The 9,706-nt window shown below is 39.3% G+C and overlaps 1 long non-coding RNA gene across 1 annotated transcript in view; it reads left to right on the top strand.

Moving 5' to 3' along the window:
- Positions 1 to 200: 200 nt before the first annotated feature.
- Positions 201 to 9,706, top strand: part of LOC116658016 — a 74,661-nt gene continuing 65,155 nt past the window's right edge. The window contains exons 1-2 of the long non-coding RNA XR_004313238.1: positions 201 to 580; positions 829 to 1,045. This is a non-coding gene — a long non-coding RNA (uncharacterized LOC116658016). The remainder of the gene's footprint in view (positions 581 to 828; positions 1,046 to 9,706) is intronic.

Raw genomic sequence — 9,706 nt, 5'->3', positions numbered from 1 at the left:
ATACATCTTTCTGAGCTCCTTCCTCCTTCTTTCTCTCTAACAACCTGAATTTGGCACACTTCCCATCCCCTTTAACCCTCGCAAGCTAAAAATAATATCCTCTTGGAACCAGCCAAAAAGTGTCAGTTGGAGGAGTTTAATTAGCAAGAGTGGGCAGGAGACAGTTCTAGCCTTCCCAGTTTGTTGCGTTCTCTCTGGGGAGCCAGAACCAGCGCCACTGGAAAAATTCAGGTTCATGTGTGCAGCAGACATGGGAGTTTCCACCTTGCAGGGAGAGTCTGCCTGGCAACCAAGCTGTGTCCCATCTCTGTAATACGAGGCAGGAGCACTGGGGAGGGAAGGACTGGAGCATCTATGGGTAAGAGCATAGGATTTAAAAGCATGGACTCCTGGACTAGATCTGGGGGGTTTGTGTCCTGCCTCCCCACTTACTGGGGTCTGTGACTTCCGGTAACACCCTGACCTCTCCGTGCCTTGGCTTCATCATCTGTGGAACAAGGATCATCACAGCATTCACCCCTAAACTGGCCATGAGAACGAATGAGTCCAGTGGAGCACTTAGAACCCTGCCTGACCCAAGGTGAGTGCGATGTAGAGCATTTGTTGCTAATATTATTATTCGCTTGCAACTTTTTGATTTTGGTGAAAAAAGTCTAGACCCACCCAGCTGACAAAATTGCTGCTTCATCTTTTAATTGATACCTCCTAGATTGACATAGCCAAGTAAGAAGAGAAAAGTTTAAATCAAATAATACTGAGATTAGCGCAGAAAACAGAATATTACCTAATTTGCATGGGTCTTGATTTTCTTTTCTTTTTTTTTTTCAGTGAAATTCAGTGTATCCACAGGACTTTGACTTCTTGGCCCTGGAAGGCTCCTGGAGATCCAGTCTCCCTCTTAAGATGCTCCTCGACACAGAGTATCTCTGGCAGGAGAGGCTGGATGATCATGACATAACCATGATGATAACACTGAGACTTTGTGGAGTTCTTTACAATTCAGAGCCTTTTTCTTCTAAATCAAGCAACGTCTGAGTCCTAACCTGTGAGTACCTCTTCATGAGATGTGTTGGGACTTCACTGGCTGTGGGAAAAGACTCAGTGGTCTAGAGTGGTTGGTAGAGGTGGGGTTACAGGACAGACTGGATGTAGGGCTGGACTCCCGAGGGTGTCAGGGGGGTAATTCCAATCACTATGGCCATTGCAGGGTAATGAACACCAAACAGGTCTAGTTTTGGTGTTCAAAATGCCAACCAAATCATGAGGGACAATGTCTGAGCAGAATCTAGGTTTATAGCAGTATGGTGCTGGTATCCAGTTCCAGAGAAGGCTACCTTGCAAGGAGAACGAATACACGCAGGAGAATAATTGCAGCCATTAAAAAAAATTAATCTATATTTCTTCCTTCTTCCCTGTTAATAATTTATAAAATATTCCAATAAAGTAAAAACACTGAGTTGGAAACAAACGAATCAATGCTAGAAAAGAAAGTGCATAGTCCATGCCTTCTTGCACTTTACATTATAGTGGGGAAGAGAAAAATTAATAAAATTATCTCACTAGTACACACAAATTTACAGATATGCATAGCGCTACCCAAGAGAGGTAGAGAGTGTCATGAGAGGTTAAATAAGGGAAGCTAGTCTTGGGAGGTAAGGAGCACAGGGGAGGATTTCTCTCAAGAAGTGACGATCAAGGTGAAATTCGAAAACTAGGCAAAGCTCAGTGTGGGGAGTTCTAGGTAAGGGAACAGCGTGAGTGAACACCTGGGATCAAGTTCTAGGCAGGCAGGTAGGCCAGTGTGGCTAAAGTATAGGAAGAAAGGGAGAGAGAACATAATCTTTGATGATGCTGGAGAGGTCAGCTGTGGACAGACCTTGTAGTCCATGATGAAAGATTTATTCGTTATGATAAAAACAATGGAAAACATGGAAGGATTTTGAGCAGGGTAGGTGGATGGAAAGCAGGTGGACAGGATCATCAAACAGTATGTCTATAAAGCTAGAGCAGAATGCGATGGAAGGAGAACACATCTGAGATGCAACAGTTGCTGGAGAAGAGAAAGATCTATTTGCCAGCTTATAAAATGTTTTTGAGACTTGGAAGATGGACAGGAGATTGCATATTACAGGAATGTGAATTAGCCACTAAGAATAGCTTTGGACATCTTTCCCAACCCCACGTCGTCATTTTGTACTAAGAATACATTACTGCATTTATTTTTCTAATATTTTATTTAAAAATCTGGAGTCTGTGGTTAAGAGCAGAGGATCTGAAACTAGACTGTCTGGGTTCACTTTGGGGACTATAGCATGACCTGTCTGTGCGACCTTGGGTAAGTCAGTCACCACATCTCTGCCAAAGTCTCCTCATCTGTAACATGAGGACAATCATATTTCTTATCCCATGGATTTGTTATGAGGAGAATTTATACATGTAAATCACTTTTAAAGGGCCCATAATAACTTGAAGCTACTATTGTTATCAATATCATTATTTTGATTATTTCTTATGTTTCTCTGGTCCATTTTTGGTTTTGAAGTTATCTGTCTTATGAAAGAATTTTAAAGAGTATTTCTTTCTTTCTTCTTCTTTTTTTTTTTTTTTTTGAAAAAAGTGTTTTCCTGTGACTGGGAGAGTCATACAATATATGGATTAGCTGTTCTTTAAAGGATAGTCATCTCTAAATTCAACTGCAATTTGTATTTCTTTTAATTATATTTAAAAAGAAGTTGTCCAATTCACATAACTTTATAAAAGAGTATTGGAATAAAACTGTCCATAATGTTCTTTTAAAATTTCTGCCATTTGTGTATTTATGTGTCTCTGTCATTTTCAGTGTGTTCATTTGTGCCTTAACATTTTTTTGTGCTTCATTCATACTGACAGAGCTTTGTCTATTTTATTGATCATTCAGAAAATTAGCCTTCAGTTCTGTTGATCTTGTTTGGTTTCCCTATTTCATTAACTTCTCCTCTGATGTTATTTCCAACTTCCTGTTTTCTTTAGTTTTAATATGCTTTTTCTCCTAATTTATTGTATTGAACATTTAGCCAGTAACTTTTCATCTTCCTTTCCTTCTAATATTTATGTCCAAAGCTCTCCATTGCCCTCTAATACTACTCCAGCTATTTTGCACAGGTTTCATTTGTGCTACCTTCATTGCCATTCAAGTCAAAATATTTCACAATTTCCATTTTTATTTCTTCTTTGATTCTTTTCTTGGGCATTTAAAACACTTTTTACAGTTGTATGTGGATTGTTTAGTTGTTATTTTATCATTTATTTCTCATTTAATTATATAGTTATCAGAGAAAGTGAATTTAGATTACTGGGTATTTTAATTGTTGTAAAACAGTTTTTGTAAATGTCCTATGTGTTTTTGAAATGATTTCTATGATCTGTCTTCCATTTCATCACTTCTCTCTTCAGCTGCATCTGATCTCTTTTTTAATCCATTTCTTCATTTTTTTAAACTGCTAGTGAACTACTTATTTTTTATTTCCAGAAATTCTGGTTGGTTCTTTTTTTAAATTCACCTGTTCTTTTTCATATGGTCCTGTTATTTAAAAATATATATCTAATGCTTTAGAAAAATCTATCTTAAAGTAGGGGCCACCATCATAATTAATAGTGAAATATTAAAATCACTTTCATACACAATCAGGAGAATTATATCTATTTCTGTTGTTGACACAATTAGTAGTAATATTAGAAGAAATATTAATTTCAATTTTACTGAACACAGGAGTACAGTTCTATGATTAAATAAATACAAACGTAACCCAGAACCCACCTAATAGTTGGAAATGCGGTCCATTTGTTCCTCATCCTCATCTGATTTTTCTCAGGCTAAACAAGTCAGAGAAGACAGATGGAGGTGTGCCGTTACCATTATAGCTAATAGGGGCTGGGAAATGCCAGGGCTTACACTTTGAGCTTTATTCCAGAAATTCAACTAAAAAAAAAATACTAACTTGTGCCTGACTTGGAACCCATTTTGATGTCTGGTTTTGTCCTGGTTCCACAGTTTCAGAAAATAGAGACATTTGTTAAGAGTAGTTGTTTATTTTTATTTCAGGAAATAAAAATAAATAAAAAGGCCATGAGGCTCTAAAGCACATTTGCAGAGCTATGTTTTAAGTACTAAAAAAAAAAAACCCCAAATGCATCTTAAGGAAAGATTCATTAAGAGCTTAAAATATAAAACTTTTAATATTGCTACAGAGTGACCAGAAAGAATTGCCAGTTCCATATGAGAATCAATGAAGGAAAAACATTTCTTAATTAATACAGGCAAAAATATTTTGGCCAGTTTCTCTTGCTTCCCCTCACAGGCAGGAGGCTTGGAATGCTGCCTGCTGACATGCCACTCCAAGTGTGTTCTCTGATCTGGTGTCAGAATGTTGGCTTACAGGTCAGAGAGAGATTTGCCATTTGCTGAAGCGTACACGGAGTACTTATTTACACAATTTTTCCACCCCTGTTTCCTCCTGCCAAAATGCCATATCAGAAAGAGGTGAAAGAATGGAAAATGTTCAACCTGAGGGACAGAAGACACAAGCAAAGGATAAGAGGGCATGAGATCTGTATTCAATTAACTGAAAGGTTGTTATGGGGAAAGAACCTTGGTTGGCATTACTTCAGAAAGAACCACCACCACAAATGGACACAAGTTATAAAGGAGTGAATTTCAGCTCAAAGACTGAGGAAGTTAGCCACTCTACTTAACAAGCTTTGCATGTCCCACCTTCCTTCCCACACAGACTTATTTCCAGAATCCTGGAAAGAACCCTCCCACAAATTTATATTCTCCTTCCCCTGAAATTTCTTTTCTAGTGATGGAGGTCTTGCCTGCACTAAAGGGATAAATCCATGTTTCATTTTAAAAAATGGTAGGCTTTACATCAGGATAGTATCAAATGTATGAAGTCACTTTATTACACGAAGATGTGATTATATTACACTTGGCTCTATTGTGAACTAATGAAAGAAAAAATGACCAAAGGGCAGAGCTTCTTCAAAACAAGTGGAAGTGCCCTTGCCCTAAAACTCAACCATACTAATTATATACAACCACAAATAACTTGCCTTTAACAGTACCCTCGGAGTCAGACTGGACACAACCACTGAGGAGGCTTAGGGGGATGGGAAGCCAGCGGCAGATACTGTTTCAATGGGTTCCATCCAGGCACTTGAAGACACGCAATCCTTAGTTAGTCATCTGATCAGTTTGGCTCTAACTTGTTCTCAGAATTAAAAAAAAAAAAGTGCATACATTTTTAAAGACTTGGCTCGATCTCTTTCTTGGGTCAAATGTTCTGGCTCTCCACTGCCAGGGATGCTGAAGGGCAGATTCCTCCAACTGGCAGGGCTTCTGCTCAGCTGTCATGTCTCTATGCAGTCTGGGTTGTGGCCAAGGGAAGTGGAGAGCTGGAAGGTTCTGGTGGAATGGGGTCTCAGAAACTAGGTCAATTCAGCCCAAAGTGACATTATTGCTCATAGATAATGAGGAGTCATGAAGCAATTGCCAAAGCTCTTCTTGTGCATTGATGGTGTGGACACATCTCTAGGAAATTGGGGCACTCTAGGCTGGCTTCCGTACCAACAGAATGCCTCCTCCATAACTTAGACTCTTTCACTTTTTCCTTGGTTTTCTATGGATCTGCACCTCTGCCCTAGGGCGATAAACTTGGAGACACAGCCTAAGCCTAAGCCTTCCACGGTCCAGATGAATAGGAATGACACCATTTAGTTCACCTTGTATATCTAGTTCATAGCAATTTTCAACCCAGCATTTGTTGAGCCAATATTTGTTAAGGAAAGAAAGAGAGAAAAAGAAAGGAAGGGGGGAAGGGAGGGAGAAAGGGATAGATAATGTCCATTCCACTCACTTAATGATCTCTAAATCTGCCTTCTTATAATCCTTTGAATTCCTCATGTTCATTCCAATTGTGGGAGAGAACAATCTGGAGGAGAGTATAGAGATCAGAGCCAGGATTAGTTAGCATGGATTGATCCCTATTGATGGGACAAGGCAGTTCTATACAGTCAAAGTGGAGTAGAGAGAGATTGAAAGGTCAAGTTCAATAGCCAAGGTTTTCCATTGGATCAAAGAGCCCTAAATGTCTTTCAACAGATGAATGGATAAAGAAGATGTATATATACACAATGGAATATTACTCAGCCATAAAAAAGAATGAAATAATGCCATCTGCAGTAACATGAATAAACCTAGAGATTATCCTATTAAGTGAAGTAAGTCAGACAGAGAAATATAAATATCATATGATATCACTTACATGTGGAATCTAAAAAAAAAAATACAAATGAACTTATTTACAAACTAGAAATATACTCACAGACATAGACACAGAAAACAAACTATGGCTACCAAAGGGGAAAGGGGTCAGGGAGAGGGATAAATTAGGAGTTTGGAATTAACATATACACACTACTATATATAAAATAGATAAACAGCAAGGACTTACTGTATAGCATGGGAAGCTATAGTCAATATCTTCTAATAACATATAATGGAAAAGAATCTGAAAAAGAATATATGTATGTATATATAACTGAATCACTTCACTGTACACCTGAAACTAACACAGCATTGTAAATCAACTATACTTCAATTAAAAAAAGAGCTCAGATTGGTTCCCAGGGTTCAAGAATTAGAACACTGTGAGAGGTCAAAAGTATAAAGCCAGGAAGGCATGTTGAGAAGAGAGCTAAATATAAGTTACAGTCAGAAAATCCTGAGTTCAAAGTTGACTCCAATATCTATGACATGTATACATTTTGAGCAAGTTACTTTAAATGCCAGTTCTCATTAGAAAATGGAGATAAATAAGGATACCTACACCATGAGGTCTTTGACTTTTTTTTTTTTTTGAGGTCTCTGACTTTTTACCTTTCATCTTTTTGTTTGCTTTTCTTTCTTCTTTTCTTTCATTATCTTTTCTTGCCTTTTCCTGCCCAGAAACTACTATCTTCCAGTTTGATATTAGCCCATTTCTCAGACATCTCTGAATCTAAAATTAATATAATCCTCAAGAATATTAAAAGTTGACTTTCACTCTACTGGACTATAACAGGCAGGTCAGCCTCTCTCTGAGAACAATTAGAACAGCTAATCAGAGTGGTTTTAAAATTTGAATTACAGCACAATTTCAGAGAAGAAGGAGACTCAGAGAACCACAGCCCTCTGAACTACCTGAATAGGTAGCTGAGAGACTGATAAACTGAGCTGAGCTTTTTATAGCCTCATGGAACTGCAGGAACATAATCCGGAGTCCAGGGTATTAAGGATGGGGAGCTCTAATAACCTCCCATCATAGTCTGGTTTGGGATTTGGAAGGGCTACATCTAGAAGTAAGAGTAAGCCAGGAAAAAAAGAGTCAGTCCTTGTACAGATTAAAATCTAGCTTTAAATGGCCTCATTGCCTTGAACTAGAGTAATATACCTTCAGCAGAAACCCCCTTATATTTCTTTGGCCAGAACTGGGACACAAGCCAGACCAGTCTCAGGCCATGTGGAATAGGATCTCCATGTTTGATTTTGACAAAGCGTGGTTCTGTTAGCAAGAAAGAAAGGTGAATGGCTAATAGTGAGTAACCAATGGGCTGTCATCATCATCATCACATCGGATGGAATTTACAGATCTCTACTGTATGGCAGGCATTTCTATAAGCACTCAACATGCAGACCCGTTTAATTCTCATAACTACTCTATAAAGTGATCTCTATTTAATGGAAGAGGAAATTAAGGATTAGGAAGGCTAACATACCAAAGGTAGGAAGTAGCAGAAGCAAGATTTGAACCCAAGTCATTGCTCTGATTTATTAAGCACTCACTATGCACTATGAATTATTCTGGACACTGGAAATGCATAATCTCTTTCCTCTAGGAGCTCAGAGTTCTATTATCCAGAAAGAACCAAAAGCAGATGAGCCAATTTACCTTCTGATGAGTGATGGCCCTGCCTTGACAAAGTAACTGTGTGTGCTTCAGAGCATAAGTTAAACCCTTCTCCTGGTCTTATGGGAATATTTCCTGGTAATTCCCATTGTCCTGACTCCATCATGGTCAATTTCCATGACACGAGGCCCCAAGTCTAATATCCCCCTGGTGTGCCCAAGAAATATCCAAAACATGCCTGGTGTGCCCAAAATATGCCCAAAAGTTCTGGGGTGGGGAGAGCTTTTCCATGAAAAAAGTACTACTCCTTGTGCTTAAAGCTCCTGTCTACCTCTTTGGAATTACAGATAACAGTGCAAGGGCAGCTTTAGGAAATACAAATATATTTTTTCTTTCTTACAGTATTGCTCTGGGCCCACATCACTGTAGGCCCACATCTTTATTTATTTTTTTTTTAGTTACTATTTTTTCAGGACTTACTTTGTTCCTAATAACTCGTTGCACATTCTATAAAGGTAATTTTATTTGAATCAGTCCTGGGAAGTATGTATTATTTGATACATTGCACAGATGTGAAAAAAACACAACAACTTCAGAATACATTTTATAGAGTTTAATGCTGCCCCATTATGACTAGATTAATAAATGATGCAGGTCAGGGATATAAAGGAGAGGCAGGGTCTTAAAGCTTTAACATCTACACTACAGTGGTTTATGTAGACACTTCCCCAAGAAGCCCTGGGGTAGAGCTTGCCACCTCTAGCTTGGGGAACCCAGTGAAGAGCTCATCCCAGTCTCCCTCCACTGAAGACCCCATGGCGCTGCGTTTAGCCTTAGACACTGGGAGCAGGCGTGCCAACAAATAGCAGTTCTCTTGGCACGTGTGTTGTCTACCTCATAATTTATTTACCTGTGGCTACTCTTTTCATTAATAGCTGTTTACATTTCACACTGATACTTGTTGAGCTTGGCAAAAGCCAACCGCTCTACACATTTCTAGTTTCTGATCCCAAGGCAAATTGTCCTATTTGACAATATTTTTGCTATGCAATAGCAACTAGCGAAGAACAGTTAATTAAATAGACTCAGTTGTTACACTGAGAACAGAAAAACAAATATTGGCACACTGCTAGCTAACTTTTTGCTTCTGGAAGGACAGTAACTGGTTAACCCAGAAACAGTAAATATAGAAGAGAAGTGGGAAGAAACGGGAATACAGATGCTCTGATGGTGCTCCTCAACCCCAAACAAAGATTTTCGTTCGAGAAAGGAAGACACCTCTAGGGGCAATGCCCCACGTTCAGTGGCTTTTGCTCGTGACCACATTAGCAGTACCTCAAGCGCTTCCCTGCTCCTGGGGAGGCACACAGTCAAATCCAGACTTGGATTCACTTTATCCTCATCCTGTTTAGCTACTAGTCCTAGAGGAAGGGCTGGCCCCTGGGAGGGCAGCACAGTTAAGCCTCACACCCTCGATCACAGGGCCAGCATCACACATTTGCAAGCTTTCAAAGTACCACCTAATAGGACCTTTGGGCCAGCTGAAGAGAAAGCGCTGCTAAAGGGCTCGGTTGGCAGAGCTGAGTTTATACAGATGGGAGAGTTAGCTGAGACCACAGAACAAATACCAGCAACCAACCCATTTCACACTTCTGAAAAAAGAGAAAGGAATGGCAGAGGCGGGCCAAAGCAAACAGGCTTTGGAAAACTTGAAGCTGTGGGCTGGAATTTTCAGCTGCTCCTATTCTTTTCACACTCATTTTGGGGAGCTTGCTCCTCTC

The sequence above is a fragment of the Camelus ferus genome, chromosome 19 (genome assembly GCF_009834535.1).
Source record: "Camelus ferus isolate YT-003-E chromosome 19, BCGSAC_Cfer_1.0, whole genome shotgun sequence".
Classification (NCBI taxonomy): Eukaryota; Metazoa; Chordata; class Mammalia; order Artiodactyla; family Camelidae; genus Camelus; species Camelus ferus.
Note: the sequence above shows the minus strand (reverse complement) of the source record. Positions and strands in the feature narration are given on the sequence as shown.